This window comes from Eptatretus burgeri, chromosome 2 (genome assembly GCF_056783735.1).
Source record: "Eptatretus burgeri isolate ZD-2024b chromosome 2, Ebu_testis_v1, whole genome shotgun sequence".
In the NCBI taxonomy this organism is placed as follows: domain Eukaryota; kingdom Metazoa; phylum Chordata; class Myxini; order Myxiniformes; family Myxinidae; genus Eptatretus; species Eptatretus burgeri.
The window spans coordinates 100,078,301-100,098,752 of NC_140962.1; the positions used below are offsets into that span (position 1 = coordinate 100,078,301).

The 20,452-nt window shown below is 41.1% G+C and overlaps 1 long non-coding RNA gene across 1 annotated transcript in view; it reads right to left on the reverse strand.

Annotated features, from left to right (window-relative positions):
- Positions 1–20,452, reverse strand: part of LOC147032668 (uncharacterized) — a 36,555-nt gene that overhangs the window by 1,221 nt on the left and 14,882 nt on the right. The window lies entirely within an intron of this gene.

The window sequence follows — 20,452 nt, forward strand, 5'->3', positions numbered from 1 at the left end:
GTATAATGAGATTTGCATTTGATGTTGCTCCATGTCATTCGATGCATCATATCGACCACTTGCATTTAGACTTAGAAAATACGAACAAGTGCACCCACTAAGAACAAAGTTTATGATTAGCCATTGGCCATCTGATGAGTGCGGCCAAGCAGCGGATTGCATGCCTGTTGCGTACATTTGTTTTCAAGGATTAAGGAAAACGAATTTTATCTAATTAGTGACCAATCCATTCCCTTGGTGCAACGCAGGTGTAGCTACAACGAAAAGGGCTCCACATTGTGCTGCTCATTGAGGCAAAAAGGAATGATTCCTCAGAAAATCGTTTTTTCTTTTATTGGCTCGATTACATTTTCAAACCGAAAAGGCCTATATAGGAATATTTGTAAACCACTCGCAGTGCATATTACTGGCTCTTAACTGCAGAACCATACATCATCTGCAAATCATGATAAACGTTTCTTACAGCACACATTCTTCTGCTGCTCCTTTATGATCATGTTCTCATGTTTGCCTCCATCTCACGAGTCACCTTCTGAAAGCTACTGAGGCGTTAGATGGTCTGGCGAAATTCCATTTATAGCGAGTGCTCAAGCCTGTCATCCACTTCCAAGGATTGTGTTCCTAATGTATCTTTGTTAAACTTTCTACTAAGTAGTAGTAAAGTCATTGCATTTATTCCATGCTGAGGATGCCCGTATGGTAATGTTGAGAGCGAGAAAGGAGTGACTTGTCTTGCTTCAATAGTCTATTTGAGCATTGCAGGTGGAGATGATGGAAAAAAACCTAAAAAGGTACAATGACTACTCTGTGAGGATGCAATCATTGACAATTTAGGTTACAAACTACAGGGCAATACTATAACATAGTCAATGATAGACACTGCTACCATTGCCGTTATAATTTACTATAGTTGAAGAGTAAATATATTACAGTACTAATACAATCAACTACCGATTGCACAATTCTGATTAACTATATTCTGTTATTAATTCCTTTGTGAACCAATTAAGATATTATTGTTATGTATATGCGGCCGGTGGCTGCATCATTTTCTTGTGGAACAGCTGTGCCACTGATGCAATGCCCCATTACCAGTATGCTGGTATTCATTTCACCAACCTCAGAAGGATGACAGGCTGAGTCAATCAACCTGGTGTTAGTTAATTAGGAAAACCAGGGGCTTGAACTCAATACCCTAATATTTTAAACTAGCCGCCCAAACTGTTAACCCAACGCCAGACTTGTAATGTTATTGTGAACCATTAAAGATGATATAATTAATGAACAATTGGACATTCCAACATCACTAATGAGGACAATTATTCTATCGTTGACCATTAAAAATATTACAGGAAATCAACTAATAACTGTAGTAGCAAAATTTTTCTCCAAGAAATGATGTACGATACTTGTAACATTTCTGTTATCATTGAATATGACTGAATGCATGAGTTAGTATGTCCAGACTCACAGTAAATATGATATAATACTGTGAGAAATTTATATTTCCATATCAATATTAACATTACAATAATAAAGAGAGAAAAACATTCAATCTCGGACTCTCTGGAAAATCCTCTATTTCTCTTTGCCGACGACTCCACCCTCTGCCGTAACATCTGTCATCCCTCAGACCGGCAAGCAGCAGCTTCTTCGCTCACTGCAGATCTGGATAAAATCACAAACTGGTCCAACACGTGGAACATGTCTTTCAATCCAGACAAATCTCACACTCTCACTATGTCTCTTCGAAAGGACCGTTTACAACCCCCCCCCCCATCCACTTTCTCAACAATCCTCTGGAAGAAGTCTTTTCTTTCAAGCTTCTAGGTCTCACTATCTGCTATGACCTTTCCTGGGAAAGTCACATTTCCAACCTCGCCTCAAAAGCCAGTCGCCGACTGGGAATCCTCCGCCGTGCTAAGTCCTTCCTCAGCCCTCTTGAGCTCCTGACCACTTACAAAGCTTTTGTCCGTAGCCTGATGGAGTACTGCTCTCCCCTCTGGGCTGGTGCTCCTGCTTCCCACCTTTCTCGGCTTCACGCTGTCGAAACCAGGGCATTTAAGATCATCGGCATCTCCCGCAATGAAGCTGAGTCTTTGAGCCTCTCACTCAATCACCGCAGGTTGGTCGGTGGTCTTTCTGTCTTCTACCGACTCCTCTCCAGCCTTGCCCCCCCTGCTCTCTCTGCGATTTGTCCCCACCACATTTCCACAGGGCGCTCAAGGTCCGCCAACAACCCCCTTCTGGTAAAACTACCAAAAATCACGAATCACTGCTCATCTTCACTCTTTCATTCCTCTTTTTTCCCGCCTTTGGAATAAACTTCCTCACTCTATTCTTTCCCATTCTTCCCTCCAGGCTTTCAAAACAGCTGTTCACCACCACCTCTTATCTTCCCCCATCCAAATCCTTGATCTTTTCTACCCCCGATAATCCACCCAAGCCCACTTCCTTCATTTCTCCTGCTTTCCTTCCTGAAAGTCCCTGAAACGTCCATCTTCTCTTCGCCATGTTCCCCGTCCCATCCCCATCCCTCTCCCTTCCACAGTTCACCTAATGTGTCTGTTCCCCACTGTTTTGTCCCTTCCACTCCCGCCCCTCTTGTCTCATGCCTCCTTGCTGTGAGTTGTGTGTTAGCTCTCATACGAGCCTCGACCAAGGTATACAAAAAATTTTTTTTATTAAATTGAACATATATCACGCAGTGACTCGCCCCAGGCGACGACATTGGCACACCTACTGCAGTTCAGCTACACAGGCAAAGGGAGATGATGGACTGGTCCGCCATATCGTTATAAACACAATGGCAATTTTAATCTTATTTGCAAATTAATGCATAACAAACTTATACAAAATCACCCCTTGTGGAAAATAATCCAAAATGGACAAGGAGGGGTTACTCTTACATTGGCCCATAAGCCACAATCCATACACTATGTTGAATTCAGTTATTACTTTGGATCTCTATCAATTTATCCTACATCACTACCATCCTGCACCACAATGCCATACAATGGTATATGAGGATTCCTGCATTATAAGTCGTACATTTACCTGCAGTCAACAAATCTATCGTCAAGGAACAAAGACAGTTTAGAGTCCTAACCAATGACTTGTGGATGTTACAATTACACTGACATATCAGTAAAATAGGAGCAAACATTTCAGGGATCGTACTTCCATGAATCTAGGTTTAAATTTATTGATTATCACAATGACTAATCGGCAGCAAACTGCATGGTTTACATAAAATGGCAGACCAGGAGGTGACAAGAATAATGGGAAGTTTAACAAAACGTTTTTTGTTGTGGGAATAGCTTTAAACATCTTTTACTTGTTCCAATTAATTCAAAAAGATCATCAAAACGCTCCTTAAAGTATTTGAACAGAAACACTGGTGAAGATTTGTTTAACTTATCAACCCCGAATACTGAGAATTCACCAAAGTCACTGAATTACGCGGTTAAGAAAAGCTGATGTTTCGTTACATCGATATCTACTTCACAGTGATATGAATGGAAACATTTTCCACCAAAAAGCCAGCTGTTCTTTGAAGCCATACAATGTAGGGATCTAAAGACCTTTCCAAATAACTCGTTTTTATGGCTAGTTGGCAACTTTGATGCAAGGCAGCTTCAAGCAAATCAGCAATTCAAGCTCCATTAACTATTTAAGAAGAATTTAAAAAATAAAATAAATGCTAAAAACAATGACATGGGCAGGGTCTCTGAGAGGCAAATTTGATTGGTCATGATGACACAAAATGCTGTAAATTTTTGTCCGCGTACTGCGAAACGGAAGGATTTTTATAGTGAAAAAAAGGGGATTTGTGACCTTCAGTGTTCATGTATATAATTCAATTGAAATAAAATAATATTAAAAGAGGTTGAAAAAAAATTCAGAAGTTTACTGCAATTGCTGCTGCAGCCAGCATCTTATACACCACCATATCTGACACATTACATTAGTTGTTTGTGCCTGTTGTTTGTGCCCTTTATGAAGTCCTTAAAAACATCAAGTTTTCTGTTTGGAAGGATTTTCAATTTTGATTGATCGCCAGACAGGCAGACAGAGTAAAATTATTTCACTCCCCCTGTGCATGTGTGATTGGGACAAATTTAGTACCAAGGTAATGCTCAACAACAGGTTCCTCTTCCGATTCATGTTCCGATTTGTGTTCAAAATATTGTTGTGGGGTCGGGTCTCGGTGGCGAGCACGACCGCTAGGGGGAGCAGTAGAGTCGGCTCTACCAAACACACCGGAATTTAGGTCGTGACCCTTGGATAAGTCCGAAAGGCACGGGCCCCTTACAGGACCATGAATCGCCAATAATTCAACTGCGTGGGGTAGGGTTAATTGCCAAACTTCAATATACCTAATTACCCACGAGGCAAAGCTTACCAGGGAATTCACACCCTCAACAAGCCTCAAGCGGAACAAGCCGTTACCGTGCTCGAACCGTGTGTAACCCGAGCGGATGGTTACCGAGGCCTGTCAGTCCAAATGAACAATTTACTGCTTCGCTATTTCTCAACACGCACCATGCTAAGCCAATGAAAGAAACACAGAAATGAGCTGGAACATTTTAAAAAAGGGGTGTTTATTTATAACAATAATCGGGGAGGGGAACACAGAGCAGAGTTATCACGAATAAAGAAAGGTATTATGAAAAGAAAACACTTAAACAGCTCTACTTAACAGATGGGGCCCACGGACACAGACACACACCCAAAAGAACTGGACCCCATGGGTCTATCTCGGTCAGGCCGGGCCGGGGTACCTGTCCGCTTCGTGCAGCCACACCGATTCCGAACCACTGGTGGGACTCGAAAACACGACCCGAAGTCCACGGCTTCGGATCCTGGCTGCTCGACTACCAGACCTGCCCTCCAAAGGAACACAAACCGCTCCAACCACGACCACGACCATCTGCAGAACCCTCCGCAGTCGCCACGATCACACAGTCTCCAGAAAAACTGGTCCAGACCAAGCCAATCTCCGACCGTCTGCCGCAATCGCCACGATTCTCCGAACTGCCGTCCTCTCCGCTTTCTTGAGGAGGGAGCGGCTTCTTCTCCCCGCCACTCGCCTCCTGATTGGACGGTGGGTTGTCAGGTGACTCGTGGCGGCCTCCCGATTGGCTGGGGCGCGCGTGTGGTGCTCGCCCTCCGCTCATTGGCTGGAGGAAACGCTCTCTGCCCCTCCTCAGAGCGGAGCTTCGACCCGAGGTGATGAAGGCTCCACCCACGTCCTCAGCCAAAAACACATGCGTAATGGCGACCGGTCGAGTGCGGGAAGGTGGCGTTGTTGTAGTGGATGTAGTAGTAGTAGCTCTAGTAGTTGGTGGTGAAGAAGCGAAGATGGGCGTTGTTGTCGTTGTTGTTGGTGGTACAAAAATCCTAGCTATAAAATAATTCACAACGCATGTACAATTAATCACCCATTAAACATAGGACGGGACCCCACCGAGAAACACATACCTAGCGATATAACTAATCTATAAGGACTCTGGCTGTTGTGTGCGATGGGTTCCAGATTCGTAACAATATAACATTCAATTGAAATCAAGTTGTAATTTCTTTTATTCCACCTTTGAAGGCATCTTCATGCCACTGTCGACTGTGTCCACCACCCCTCTTCCCTTTGGGCTCTCAAGGCTGCTGCACACAACGCCATCTATATATTACTAAAACTCTCCTCTTGTATGTGTGTATGTATGTTCCCGAAATACAGCCAAAACGGTACACGATAGCGCAAAAATTTTAGGGCCACCTTACACACCATTCACCTGTGGTGTGCAGTATCAAGTTTTGTTCAATTCGGGCAATGAAAAAAATTATTAAAAAAATCAATTCCCGATTCAGTCAAGCACTCTTCGGGAGAATTTGATCAATGTAAACAACTTCAGCAGTATAGTTCGCTGGAGCTATCTTTTTTATCAACCGCTGTCACAACGGGAACCCAACGGGTTCACGGGTCGTCTAGTCCTTTATAAAGCTTACAGTGGCCTGCAAAATAATTTAACCCCGACCAATAATGCCACATCACGATCAACAAGAAAAAAAAACATTTTGAAAAAATGTGAAAACATAGAGGGATTAAATCTTAAAACAACAGCCAAACAAGATAGGAATGACACCACAATACTCTTTAGGATTCCCATCATGACATCTTTTGATATATTACTTTTGTTGTGGGATTGTGATGGATGAAAAAGAATAATGAGGAAGAATAACAATGAAGAATGACTCCATAATCCTCTTATGGATGAGCAACATGCCATCTTTTGACATTTTACTTTTTTTGTGAGATTGTCATGGAACAACATCAAAATACGTCGTGATGCTAAACCAAAAGATGATTGTGGTGTCATATTGTAGCATTGTTATGTGGTGTCATTCTTCATTGTTATTCTTCTTCATTCTTCCTCTTCTTCATCAGCCATCACAATCCCGCAACAAAAGTAAAATGTCAAAATATGTCATGATGATAATCCAAAAGAGGATGCGCGGTGTCATTCCTACCTTCCATCCATCCATTGGGACCATATTCTATGCAGAGCATTGGTGCTGCCTCAGCAGTCTCCCTGGCTATTAGGTACAATCCTGGACAGGTCACCACTCTGACACAGGATACCAGCAAGATGGCACTCGTTTTGCTGACCTCAGAAGGATTACAGGCAGAGTCAACCACATCTGGTATTAATTCAACAGCCAAGCAGGATTTGAACTCAGGATCCAAGGATCCCAAGCCCACTACCCTAACCATGAAGCCAACACCAGACATATTCCTACCTTTTTTGGTTGTTTATTCGAGATTTCATCCCTCTGTTTTTACATTTTTTCAAAATGTTTTTTTTCTTGTCTGTGCAATTTTTTTAAAGTAATAAAATGCCGAAGGTTTTATATATTTTGATATTTTGGTGTGGATTAAATCCATCTATGTTATTAAATTTGGCTTGTAGTACATTCTATCCCTCCCCGCTTACCCCCCACGCCTCCCCTTCAACACTAAATGCTGGCTTTGGTTCAGTCCACTTTGTGGATTACCACATTTGTGAAATGATGCAATTATCGTTTTTTAAAAAAAATAATAAAATGCTGAATATTTTATATATTTTGTAATGATTAAATCCATCAATGTTATTAAATTGTTTTAATACTTGTTTCAGTTAATTTGGGGAATGGTTTGGATATAAAGCACTTTTGGCATGGTTCTGTCCATCTTCCCCCCTGCCACGATCCTGGCCTGGTTCGGTTGAATCCACATATATGTTTGATTTATTTCCCTAATAAAACGATGAATGTTTTATGCATTTTTCAATTTTTGGTTGCGTGCACGAGCCCAGGGACAAATTAACTTCCTCATGTTGGATTCACCATCATGGCTTCAACAGTTATTGAGGTAGGATGGGCTACAGTTTTACATCGTTTTCATAGGGGAAGAAGCAGAAGAAGTACAAATTAGCATTTTAGGGATGGCATTGTGGTACTTTTGTGATGTATTCTGGCATCTTTTTAAGTCTTGGTAGTTCAGAAAATGCTCGAGAATAAAAGGTATGGCTCTTAAATACTAATGACTTCACCCTATAGTAGGTTATAAGCCTATTATTGTGTACACGTTTCAATGGGTGGCCATTTTTTCCCCATATCATCCCTCCATATGGAGTACTACCGTACTCCACGATTATTAATGATGAAGAAACAATTTTTCCAAATAAACTTTTTTATTCATAACTGAAGAGATCAAACTAAACACTGTTATCATTGAAGGAGGTTACATGTCAGGAATTCCTGCAAAAAACATGAACAAATCAAAATTCAATGGTTGTAAAAGCATTCAGCCTCTTAGGTCAGTACTTGGTGGAAGCACCTTTTGCAGCAATGACTGCTCTGAGTATTTTGGGGAAGATCTCGACCAGCTTTGCACAGTGAGATGGTGAAATCTTTTCCCATTCTTCATGTGAAAATTTCTCTAGTTCTGCCAAGTTTGATAAGACCGTCGATGGACTGCAATAATACAGTCTCACCATAAATGTTCAATTGGGTTCAAGTCAAGACTTTGACTGCGCCACTTAAGAACATTTATTTTAACATTATTCAGCCATTCCAAGTGTGGCTTTGGCTCTGTGCTTTGGATAATTGCCCTGCTGAAATGTGAATATCTTACCCAGTTTCAGATTCATGGCTGACTCAAGAAGGTTTTCAGCAATGATTCTCCTGTACTTTGCATCGTCCATTGTCCCTTCTATCCTGACACGCTCGCCAGTCCCTGCTGATGAAAAGCAGCCCCATAATATGATCCATGGATGCGTGGGAGCTCTCACTCACGAGTAGAAGCACTTGCTATGTATCGACGACAGCCAAGTACCCAAAAACACAATCACGAGTGGTGATCCCCCGTGAGCAAGTTGGCCCAATGGTACAGGTTGAGAATTTCATAATGTTCTCATGCCTATGACACTGCAGTATGGCCAAGCCTGAAAGGGGCTGTGATGTTCAGCAGGATCTGTTTTGTGCAGTCAGTGCACTGCCAGAGTTTTAAACTTCTTTTATTTAATACATTCTGTCCTTTCACAAACTATATAAATTTGCAAATGGTGCCCAAACAGAATACATCAAATAGTCTATCACTCATGCCTTAATATGAATCAATTTTCAAAGTTTCTAAATCGAATGCAGGAAAAGGTTTCAGAAGTATGAACTAATAAAAAAAGCAATTTCGGAATGTTAGTGAAAATATACCCGACAACAATATGGAGTTGCTTTAAAAAGCTTTCTTTGTCAGCTTGTTCTCTAATCAGAAGCATTACTCTTCTGGGTATTGTCATCTACTGCAAATTTGTGTCGCTCTGTCCCTCTGGTATAGGGCATTTAGAATCTGAGTGTACTTGCGCTGTGCTCTGCATGGTGAGGATCACTCTGTGGCTGAAATGTTGGGCTTCAAGCCTTTTTTTCTTTAAAAGAGCAAGGTTCATGGAAGAACAAAGTAAAACTGACAATGGGACAAACAAACATCAAGGGAATGGATGAACAGGAAAAGAGGAGAGTGAGGAAGGGGACAGGGGGCGGGGGGGGGGACACTGAAACGGGCAAGTGAAATGGTTGGGTTAGGAAGGGTTAGTGGGAATAATAAAGATCATGGGTCAGACTTAGGGATGACAAGAGAAGGCAATGCACTGCTTGCTTGATGCCCTGGAGGGAATAGTGAGACAGAATAGACTCTGGAACTTGTTTACACAGACTGGATAGGCAAGGAATAAAAGAGTTGAGGTGTGCAGTCATCTGGCATTTTGGAGCCCAACGAGGTGGGAGTTACTGGAAGAACTTGTGCCTCCTGGAATAAATATGGAGGGTCAGAGGAGTGAGAGACCATGGAGATCAATCACGGTAAATAGGCAGTAGAAAACAGAGGCCACTGACCTGTGGCAGGCCATGTGCTATGATGGCCTCATCACATGAGATTTCAAAAATATTGAGGGCTTTAGATGCCACAATTTGCAGGAGAATCAAATGTGATGCTGGGTTGCCAGCCTTTAGAGAAGAGCAGTACTCCATTGAGGTATGGAGAAAGACCTTGTATGCTGTGAGTAGATATGATTTTTCAAGGAAACACCTGGAATGAAGGAGGATGCTCAGACTGAAGGTAGCTTTGGAGGACTGTTTTGCTACGTCGTCAGCCCAGGAGAGGTCATGGATTATGGTGAGACCGAGAAATTCAAGAAAATGCACCCCTTTCAGTGGCTGAAGATGAAAATAGATACAGTGGGTGGTTTTGTTTGAGGATCTTTCCATAGTGATATGGTAAGTGCAACATTTTCCAGGATTGAAGGACATGTTCCATCTGTCAGTTCAGTGCCTATGCAATTCCAGATAAGCAAATTTTGATGAAGAGAAGGCTTCCAGACCATCGGATAGTTCATTTATGAAGATGATGAACAAGTCTGTGCCCTAGCACACTGCCTTTGGTAATTCAAGCCTCCACTGGGAGAGGAGGGTAGATGAGATGAAGGGAGAGGGATCTATTGTTAATAACATGATGATTGTGAGGGTGGAGGAAATCGGAGATCCAAGGTTGAAGACAGATTTTTATCCCACAGGCAGCAAATTTGGCAAGCACAGCAGGATATCAAATACTGTTGAATGCCCAAGATATCTCCAGGAAGACAGGTCTATTTGAGATTTAGCACCTCCACCCATTTCTCGAGGAGAAGCAGTATCATGCCAGAGTTGAGTGACCAGGATGAATCCAAATTGATGGTAAGAAATCAGGCTGTTTGAAAACAGGATAGACTTGATGGCAGCATCATTCATGGATTCCATGACTTTGCTTATAATTTGAAGTAAGCTTATTGGTTTGTAGTTGAGAGTTTGGGACTAATCATTATATTGAATAGGTGGACAAATTAAAAAGGTAAATGGTAACAAATTTCATCAAACAGGTTTTCCCACCTACTCTTCCTCTTAATCCTAAAAATGATGTTTAAGATACTAAAAACAGAGCTGCTGAGGCCAACGGTAGTAGCCAAAAAAGGAGGTATTTTGCGAGCATTGGTTCTGAAGATTTGATCAGTGCATCTAATTTAAATCAAATTCTGGTATTCTGCCTAAAGGTAAACTCAGTGCTGCAAAAGCAGCCTCATGGCAAGGATTCCACTGGATGGTTTGCCGTTGCCTTCCCAGTGGTCAGGCCAATAATTTGTAATTTGTTCAGGGTGTCGGCGATAGCTCACCAACTCTTCATTAAGGACACTGTGGGATCTTCATGCTGGCAACTAACTAATACTGGCAGAAGGGATGCCCAGGTTTAACAGCCATCTGAGGAATGGCACACACATTGATGCCTCACTCTGCTCCACCTGCCAAACACCAGGATGACAGTTTATAAGCTGGGCTGAGATGTAAACCGAGGTTAGACAGCTCAGAGGTGAGTGTGAATACCTCTTGGCTATCCTGCCAACCCAAGTCAATGAATATTCGGCACAAAAAACATATATGAAGAAAATAACTGTTCCCTTATCCCTCCAGCATCAGGCCGTACATCGTGCACATCACGAGCATCACTCCCTGAATACGATCCAGAGGCCGAACAGCAAAAGAAAGATGGAAAATAAATCGAACAACATCCAGTAATCTGATTTTTCTTTCTGTCCCCACACATCCAGTTAGTCGACTTGGATAAATAATGGTGCCATGCTGGGAAGTTCCCCGAACTATATTCAAATACGGAGAGCACGCTGCATGGCATGATGTGTCGAAGGCTCTGAGGCATGGTTTGTGTTCCAGTTTCAAATATGATCGTCATTCTATGATTGAAAACCGGATATTAAAGCGAGTTGATTAAATCAACTTTTATCTGCCTATTTCAAACAAGAGCAATACAAATATCCTACTAGTTTATTGATATGAACTTTTTTGTGAATATATAATTCACAAAGCACCTTCCTCATCCACTACTTTTCCCATTAAATAGAGCTGAGATCTTAAAGCAATTTCTGGGACATGGGTGGGCCTCCTGAATTTGGGCCCTTTAGAAGACCGCGTACAACATAACAAGTCAACGTGGCACGGATCTGCTGAGTGGAGCTATACTTTGGCCAAGGTCAAGGACGTGCATGCAGAGAAGGGGGTAATTGGGGCTGTGGTCAAAAATTCCGCTATATTTGTGCATCTATTAAATGGATGACCCCTATAGCTGCTGTCCTGTGTGCATTTAATTTGAATATTCCACTGAAACCCGATGTGTGATTTTTCTCTGGATCCAGTCTGCAGTGCTTATAATTGGTCATGGTGTGACAACTCAGCAAGGTTTGCGGAACATTGTGTTCAACTTTATTTTATTTAATCTAATTAGTCCTGAGAAGCAGGTTTGCAAATTAGAGAATATGCTTTTGTAAAGATTATCAATTATTAGACCATAGTGAGCACTGCAAAGCCAAAAATGATTCGCACTCAACTACAAAGCAAACAACTTTTAAAATTAAATTCTTATTAGCCACAGCTTCTTGAATTAACATTTGGCGATTAGGCGAAAGATCCTTTCTATTTAGGGAATACAATTACCTTCTCTTATAGTCTCAGGCCCTTAATGGTTGAATGTCACATTGGAAAGAAGATGCCATTAGAGTTTTATTTCACACAGGTCAGTCCTGGGGACTTAAAACTTTTTTCCGAAGCCGTTTAAATAACCTATAAATTCTAAATTAAATTGTCGTCTTTTTCCCGACATGATTTGGAAAGTCAGGTAAATTAAATAGCATTGAGTGACCAGATGCAAGCTGTTTTGTTTGGGCAGATTCTAGAAATGGGAAGTTTCTTGAGTTGCAGCCATTGGTGATGAGCCTTTGGTCTTGAGAGGTACAAGGCCTCAATTTAAGGAGAGAGAGCAACTTTCCATTTGCATGGGATATTTAGACATTGTCTTCACACCAGCTCACTGTGTTTACTTCTTCGTGGCTTATGCTCAAAGCTGGGGAGGAAGTTTGAGTAAGGAAGGGGCAGCTTCTGCAGCTGGTGTGTTCCCTTGACCTTGCTGCTAATGACTTGTCTGTCCTCAAACTCAAACTTTTTGACCTTTTCCTCCAGCATGCTTGTTGTTTTCATTTGTTTTTATTCTTTTTTTTTCTTCCATTAATCTTGTCCCCTGTCTACTTTCTTTCTCTCCACATTTTTTCATTTCTATATAATTATCTTGCAATGGACCAAGTAATCAACTTGTTAATATCCAGTTATCATCCACTGCAAACGAGGCTTCTCCTCCATCATGTGCATGGGTTTTCATTTGTCTACCTCTTTGCTCCATCATGAAAGCCGTTTGCAACCAAAGCAAAAGGCTTTTAAGATTGAGCAGACGCAGACTTCGAGTCCTGACCAATGGTGGTGTGACACTCTTGCAAGTGCAATATAGCAGCTCTGAGGAAAAGTAAATTAATGATTACGTAGTACCAGGCTGTTGGTTGCATCATTTCTGAAGGCATGGCTATATGCAGCCGAAAGAGATCCCTCTGCAGATCAGGGCAGCATTTTAAAATTTGGCTATGTACACAATGGCCTATTACTTTCGACATATCTCTTAGGATCTTTGACATCTACCGGTGGATGCGAGCAGATGTAATAGCAAGTTTCACATTCCCTCCAATACAGTTTACTCGGTTCGAGTCTTGCCTGTGATGGAGCACCAGAATGACAGATTGTAGATGAGCCAATAATCTGATCCAGATAAAATAGAGAGTTCATAGAACACCTTACCCCATACAGTCTTGAGAAAAAGGACATGGGAAGGACCTTTTCAACTCTTGCTTTGCCTTTCCGAACACGATCTATATTAGAGCTTTCTTCGTGAAATTTGAATAACAGATGTAATGGTAACCATATGAAGATGGTTGATCAAATGGAACAGTCCAGAGCTGAACCTTCTGCCAACTTTTCTCCGAGAAAAATGACAATTTTAGAATGATCTTTGAGAAAAAGATGTACTTAAACAAACAGACGTTTTTGGATGAAGTTAGCTCTGCTGTTGCATAGGGTTACCATGTTTAAACTTTCAAAAAAGAGGACACTGGTGAGTGACACTCCGACAAAAGAGGACACTCTTGAAAAGAGTTTCCTTTACATATTGACCAATCGTATCGGCAGTCTCATGAGGTGTGTTCCGGAGCTCGATTAATTTTGACTGCAAACTGCCATTCTTCTCGCTGAAATACTGAATTATTACTGGAAATATTGTGCTTCTCTGAGTCCACATGAGATTGTAAATCAATAACACCTATATTTGCCGGAGAGACATATGTACCAGCTCTACAGACCAAGCACTCGGCTTCCTATTTTTCTCGACCGCTTCCAAAACATGGGAATTTTGTTTTTAGTTTTGCAGTAAATTTACACTTTCATTTTAGCATTGTGAAGAGCTCTTGAAAAAAAAAAATCAAACAAGTGTGTATGGTATGGACTCAGAGAAGACTCTGAATTGTAGACATTTTTCATCCATATATATATATATATACATATATATATATATATATATATATATATATATATATATATCTCTCTCTCTCTCTCTCTCTCTCTCTCTCTCTCTCTCTCTCTCTGTCTCTCTCTCTCTCTCTCTCTCTCTCTCTCTGTGTCTCTCTCTCTCTCTCTCTCTCTCTTTCTCTCTCTCTCTCTCTCTCTCTCTCTCCCGAGCTCTCTCTCTCTCTCTCTCTCTCTCTCCAGGAAGTGAACACGTGAGTGTCAATCTTCAAACACGTCCATTACGCCATGGTAGAGCAGTACAGACTTGTACTAAACTGTCCTGGTCCAAACATTAGATAACCACATTTTACCACAGCAAGAAAACAACAAAAATGGTTCAACCATGTTAATCAAGTTAAAAAAAGTATCCCAAATCTAAAAATTTATCCCTTTCAAAATTCAAAAGCAAAAAAATGGCAAATTCCCGCACATTTTTTGTTCTTTAAAAAATACGGCCGAAAGGAGATTTAAGGAACGAAAAGGATGACATGTCTGGGGAAAAAAAACACATATGGTAATGCTACTGCTACTGTTTCATCACTATGTGACACCATTTTGTCTGAATCTCTTTGTGACTAAACCCTCAGAGTCCGCGGCAAATTTGATTGGTCAAGATGGCGTACAAATCTGCCCAAGTATTGCTAAACTGGAGGTATTTGGAAGTGCAAATAAGGCGATTTGTGTTCGACTGTGTTCAAATGTATAATTCAATTGAAATAAAATAAAAGTTTTAAAGGCAGTAGTGAAAAAAAAAGCATTGAATTGGAAGTTTACCCCCATTGATGCAGCCTCTTTTACACCACCTTGTTTAACACATTAAATTAGTTATTCGTGCCTGTTGTTTGTATGCTTTATGATGTCTTAAAATACAGCAAGTTTCCTGTTTGGAATGATTTTCAATTTGTTTGACTGCCAGGCAGGCAGATGGGGTGTAAAAAATTGTCTCATTCCTCTCTGCGCATGTGCGATCGCGACAAATTCAGAGACAAAGTACGGTAAAACGGCAAACTCGTTCTCTGATTCATGTTCTGATTTGTATTCAAAATATAACATCCAATTTAAATAAGTTGTTACTCAATCATAAACTGCCAATTGTAGGCAGATGGATGCATGGACATTAACCAATTGCTTAACCCCGCTTTTCGCTTTGTGTGTGTGGTAAATATACTCAGCAAAAATAAAAACTTGACACTCATTATTTGTCAAATAGTGTTTAGAAACTTTTCTTGAAAGAGTTCTTGTTGTGATTATGGTTAAAGGCATTGTCGAGGGCATTACTCCACACATTCCTTCTACTGGTCGGGCCTACGTAGCACGTAACAGAGCACTGCACGCTAAAATCACGTTTCCACGTGACACAAGTCACGTGGCCTATTGATACATCTGCAATTGATCTCAAGGTAGCAGAGGAGAGTATCATCTCAGAAAAACAAGGTTTTATGGTTAATTATTCGTTAATTTGCAATGCCACGACTGTCAAACATTCAGCGTGAACGTGCAATTGGCATGCTGAATACGGGAACATCCATCACTGACATTGCGAGGGTTATGGGATGCAGTCGACAGACCATCCATAACCTCCAGACATGTCTCCATCAAACTGGCACCACAGCTGACCGCCCCCGTCCTGGTCGACCACGTGTTACATCACGCGCAGAAGACCGACAGATTGTCTTACGTCATCGGTTTGTCACTGCCACATCCACTGGGAATGAATTGTTTGGAGGTCGAGTGATTGCCCAAACCATTCGAAATCGCCTGCGCTCTGCTCGTCTTCATGCACGGCGGCCATATCGTGGACCAATTCCAACCCGTTTCCATCGACGCCAACGTCTTCTTTGGGCACGACGGCACCTGAGATGGACCCAGCGAGATTGGAATAGGGTTGTGTTTAGTGACGAATCAAGGTTCACACTAACTTTTGCTGATGGAAGGGTTAGAGTGTGGAGAAAACGAGGAGAACGCAATGCCCAGTGTTGCGTACAGGAAGTGGATCGCTTTGGGGGCGGTAGCGTTATGGTTTGGGGTGGTATCAATGGTCATGCTCGATCCCGACTCATTGTCATCCAGGGAAACCTTAATGCGGCAGCATATAGGGATCAGGTGCTCGTTCCAGAGCTTTTACCATTCATGGCAGCTCATGGCCCAGGTCTGACTTTCCAACAGGATAACGCCAGACCTCATACGGCCAATTTAACAACTAATTTCCTCAGGGACGCTGGCATCAATGTCATGGAGTGGCCCTCAAGATCTCCTGACCTCAACCCCATAGAGCATGTGTGGGATGTGTTAGGCAGGCGGCTCCATCAAGTAAGGAACCCTCCACAGAACTTGCAGGAGCTTGGTGCCATGTTGGTACAAATATGGCGGCGCATTCCCCAAGCTGTGTTCAGACGTATCATCCAATCCATGAGGAGACGTTGTATCGCAGTTGTGAACGCCCATGGAGGACACACCCGATATTGACATGATTTCATTAAGTTGTGACTCACAATTTTTGATCATGGACATTGTCGTCACATTTCCGGTGGAACCGATTCCATGACAAACATCATCTGTATGCTATAGCATCTTTAATGACAAGAAAATTGAATACAATCGTTATTTCAAACCGATTTTCCAAAGTGTTCAAATTATTGACTTTGAAACGAGTGTAAAGTTTTATTTTTGTTGAGTATATTATCATGTGAATGGAAAAGGGGATCTAAGTGAACACTGAAATGTATGGTATCACAGCGAGAAATCAAATTGACAAAAAGGTTTACATCTGAACATAACGCTCACTGCGAGAATATACATAAATGTCCTCAACATATGAGTATTACAAATTACTTACAAAGAAACATGAGGAGTGGAAGGGTTGGAGGGTGTTCACAAAAAGAACATTGAGATAAGAAGGGAGTGATGGGTGTGTAGAGGTTTTAGGTAGGGGTCTGGAGAGGGGGGAGGAGGGTTGAGGGAAGAAAGCGAGATGATATATGTTCGAAGAAAGGGGAATGTCTGCAAAAGAACATGAGTCAAAACATAAACCAATTTGGTGCATTACAAACATTGTCCCAATATTTTCATGATTTAATCTGCTGCACAAATTGAGTAAACAAAATATTACATCCAACTTATCACGTTTGTTGAGTGTTACAATAATGGAGGTATATAATAAAGTGTTTATGCACCTGTTAAAACAACAAAATATGGTTCCCCCATTTCACCCAAAAAAGATCTCTGGGATTGACTGGTCAGCAATGCCAACAACCTTAGGACCATCAGCTTCACAACCAAGCAATGCCAAGGCTACTACAATAATGGTTCCTCCATGCAAATAATATTGATATTCATCAGGATTTAAGGGGAGTCCAATGACACAACTAGAATGACAACCTTCGACGTCAAGATGTCACCAGATATGCCTCCACCCACATTATTATATCATTATAGATACTTGTACCAAGTTTGATTTAAATCCCTGAACCCAGATTTAAAATATTAAATAATTCTGGCTGCCAGACCATGTGTCTGATCAGATTGAAATTTAAAACATATATTCCACATGTCTACTCAATCATAACTGTGACGTTTCACATTGATTGATTAAGCGGTTCAAGAGAAATTTTGTTTTTGAAAGAATTTTGTTCAAACCAATATGGCTCCCAGACCATGTGGCCTATTCATTATTTGTGAACACCCTGATATCCCCAAGGACTGGGGAATGTGTAAGTGAAGTTTCCCCTCGATTTGTCAAGCTGTTCTGCAGAAGAAGATTTTCATAGCATAGCTGCCAAACTATGTGACCTATGATGTCATCGGTGAAGATCTTTTGGTTCCTCATGGATAGGCAATTATACCTGTAAAGTTTTGCCTCAATCTGTTCAGCCATTATGGAGACGAAGATTTTTGAAGGTAGTATGTTAAAAACAACATGGTTGCCAAATTACGTGACCAATGACGTCATCAATTTTTTTGCAAATTGCAATTTATCTTTAGATGACCCCCAAAAATTTTCATACTGATCAGATAAAGTGTTTGACATATGAAATGATGGCGTCATAAGGAAGCCACGTATCACATCATTTTTTTTTAATCACCCTTCTTTCCCATGGGGAGTACTTCACATGTGCCAAGTTTCAATTTTTTCTATGGAGCTGTTTCAGAGATACAGGGGTCCACATTTTTCCTTTTTTCCAACATGGCTGCCACAACATGTGACCTATGACATCATAGTTATCACAAAAACATGAGCAGTCGCATCAATGGTGAAAAATTCGTGAAATTTATATGGTGAAAAAAAAACAATGATAGACCCAATGATAAAATGATGATAAGAAAACAATGACAGAACAATGACAACACCCCCCGCCCCCCTTGATCAGACACCTGACCCACGATGTCCTCTTTATCAAATCAAATTCAGAATGGATGGCCGATCACATCTCTGGAGTTTTGTGTTGATCGGATAAAGCTTTTTGTCCAACATGGCTGCGAAACCACGTGACCGATGATGTTAAAATTTTCAATCAATATTCCCCATGCCGTGTCGATCATATAAAAAAAAATTTCTCTGAAACTGCTTAGTCTTTCAATGCAAGGCTTTGCAGTGATAATCCAATACATACTCTTGTTACAAATATTTTATTGAACAATGATCTCATCAGTGACATGATGTGGCAGCCACGTTGGTTTTAAAAAAAATAATTAAACAATTATTTTTCTGAAACTGTTTAACCCATCAATACTAGACTTTGTAGTTATGATCCACTGTCTCTGCTTCATAAATCATAATATAATGGGCATAAGCCTGGAACTTCTAACACGCTTTTCTCAGAACATATTCTGTTTATACTTCCGAAATCTTCACATTATGTGTTCCATGTATTTACGCAGGTGATAGCAGATTCAAAAAATCGAACAGAGATATAATTTTCAGAGGGAATCCATGACGTCACAATCAGCAGCGTTCGGCGGCAAACCGACGGCATGGTCCCAGATGACGTGCTTTACTTAACCAAGTCCATGAGTTCAGGACGTTTGTTCAATTCAGCATTTACGACTTTTATCCTGCCATGTTGTTAATCTGCTGATGGAGGTAATATAGAAATGAGGAATATGTCAAATCGTTAGTGTTACTCATCCGGCACGATGTGTCAACTGTCAAGGCCAACAATCTAAAGCGACCAGTCTCAAACGCTACCATGGGCACCCAGACACGCCACCAATATGAACTGAGCTGTTGAATGCGGTGCAAAACATCCAAAGCAGCTACCGTAACCGAGTATTGTCGTAGATGGGTATCTGCTAGTTTGACTTAAAATGATGTCATCAGTCACATGATGTGGCAGCCACATTGATTTGAAGGAAAAAAATGTTTTTAATTACTTTTTAAACTACGATAGCAATTGATGCAAAACTTTGCAGTTGTGATTCACTGCCCTTGCTCCATGTGATAATGCAATATGTTAAATGTTGATCTGTTAAGCAGTTGTGGAGAAAAGGGTTTTTTATTTTGAGTTTTCAAACTAATATGGCCGCCAAACCACATGATCAATGGCAGTAAAAATTTGGACTCTGCCCAAGATTTAGTAGAGGATCATGTGTGTGAAGTTTCATTTTGATCGAATAATGTTCATTTTTCTATTCGATATGGCTGCCAAACCATGTGACGGATGATGTCATAATATTTTTTTCTGTGTTGAAATCTTTCCTTAGATCAACCTCACAAATTTTAATACTAATCGAATGCAGCATTCTACTTGTCGAATTTTGACCGGGATAACGCTTTACCGATGACGTCATAGTCAAATCACTCTTGTTCCCCATGCAGAGTAGTTGCCAGGTTCCAAGTTTCAGTTTTTTCCATCTTGCAGTTTAGGAGATACAGAGGTCCAAAGTTTTTCCGTTTTTCTGACATGGCTGCCATCCCACGTGATCTATGACATCATAATTGTCATTTAAAAAAAATTTGCATGATGAGTCGCATCTATGATCAAAATTTCGTGCTAATCAGATAAGCGGTTGTAGAGAAAGCTGAGAACATTTGCATATACATACGTACGTACATACGTACGGACAGACGAATGGATGGACAACCTGAAAACATAATGTGACTAGCGACATTGTCACCGGAGGCAGAAAAAAGCCCCTGATAACACTTACTCTAATTAACATTACCTGTACTGTAGCTGGACAGAACCCAAAGAGTTCACCTGCCACACAGTTTGTTTGACTGCCAGACAGCCAGACAGGCAGACTGAAGTAATTGCTATACTCCGTGTGCACGCACAATCGGGACGACATTCCATACAATTTTCCAAATTCAGAGCCGAAGTAATCCGAAACTGCAGGTTCGTATTCCAAATTCACGGTCCGATTCGTGTTCTCTAGTTCTCAAAATAGAACATTCAATATAAACCAAGTAGTTCTTCCATCATTGAAATAGACTGATGGA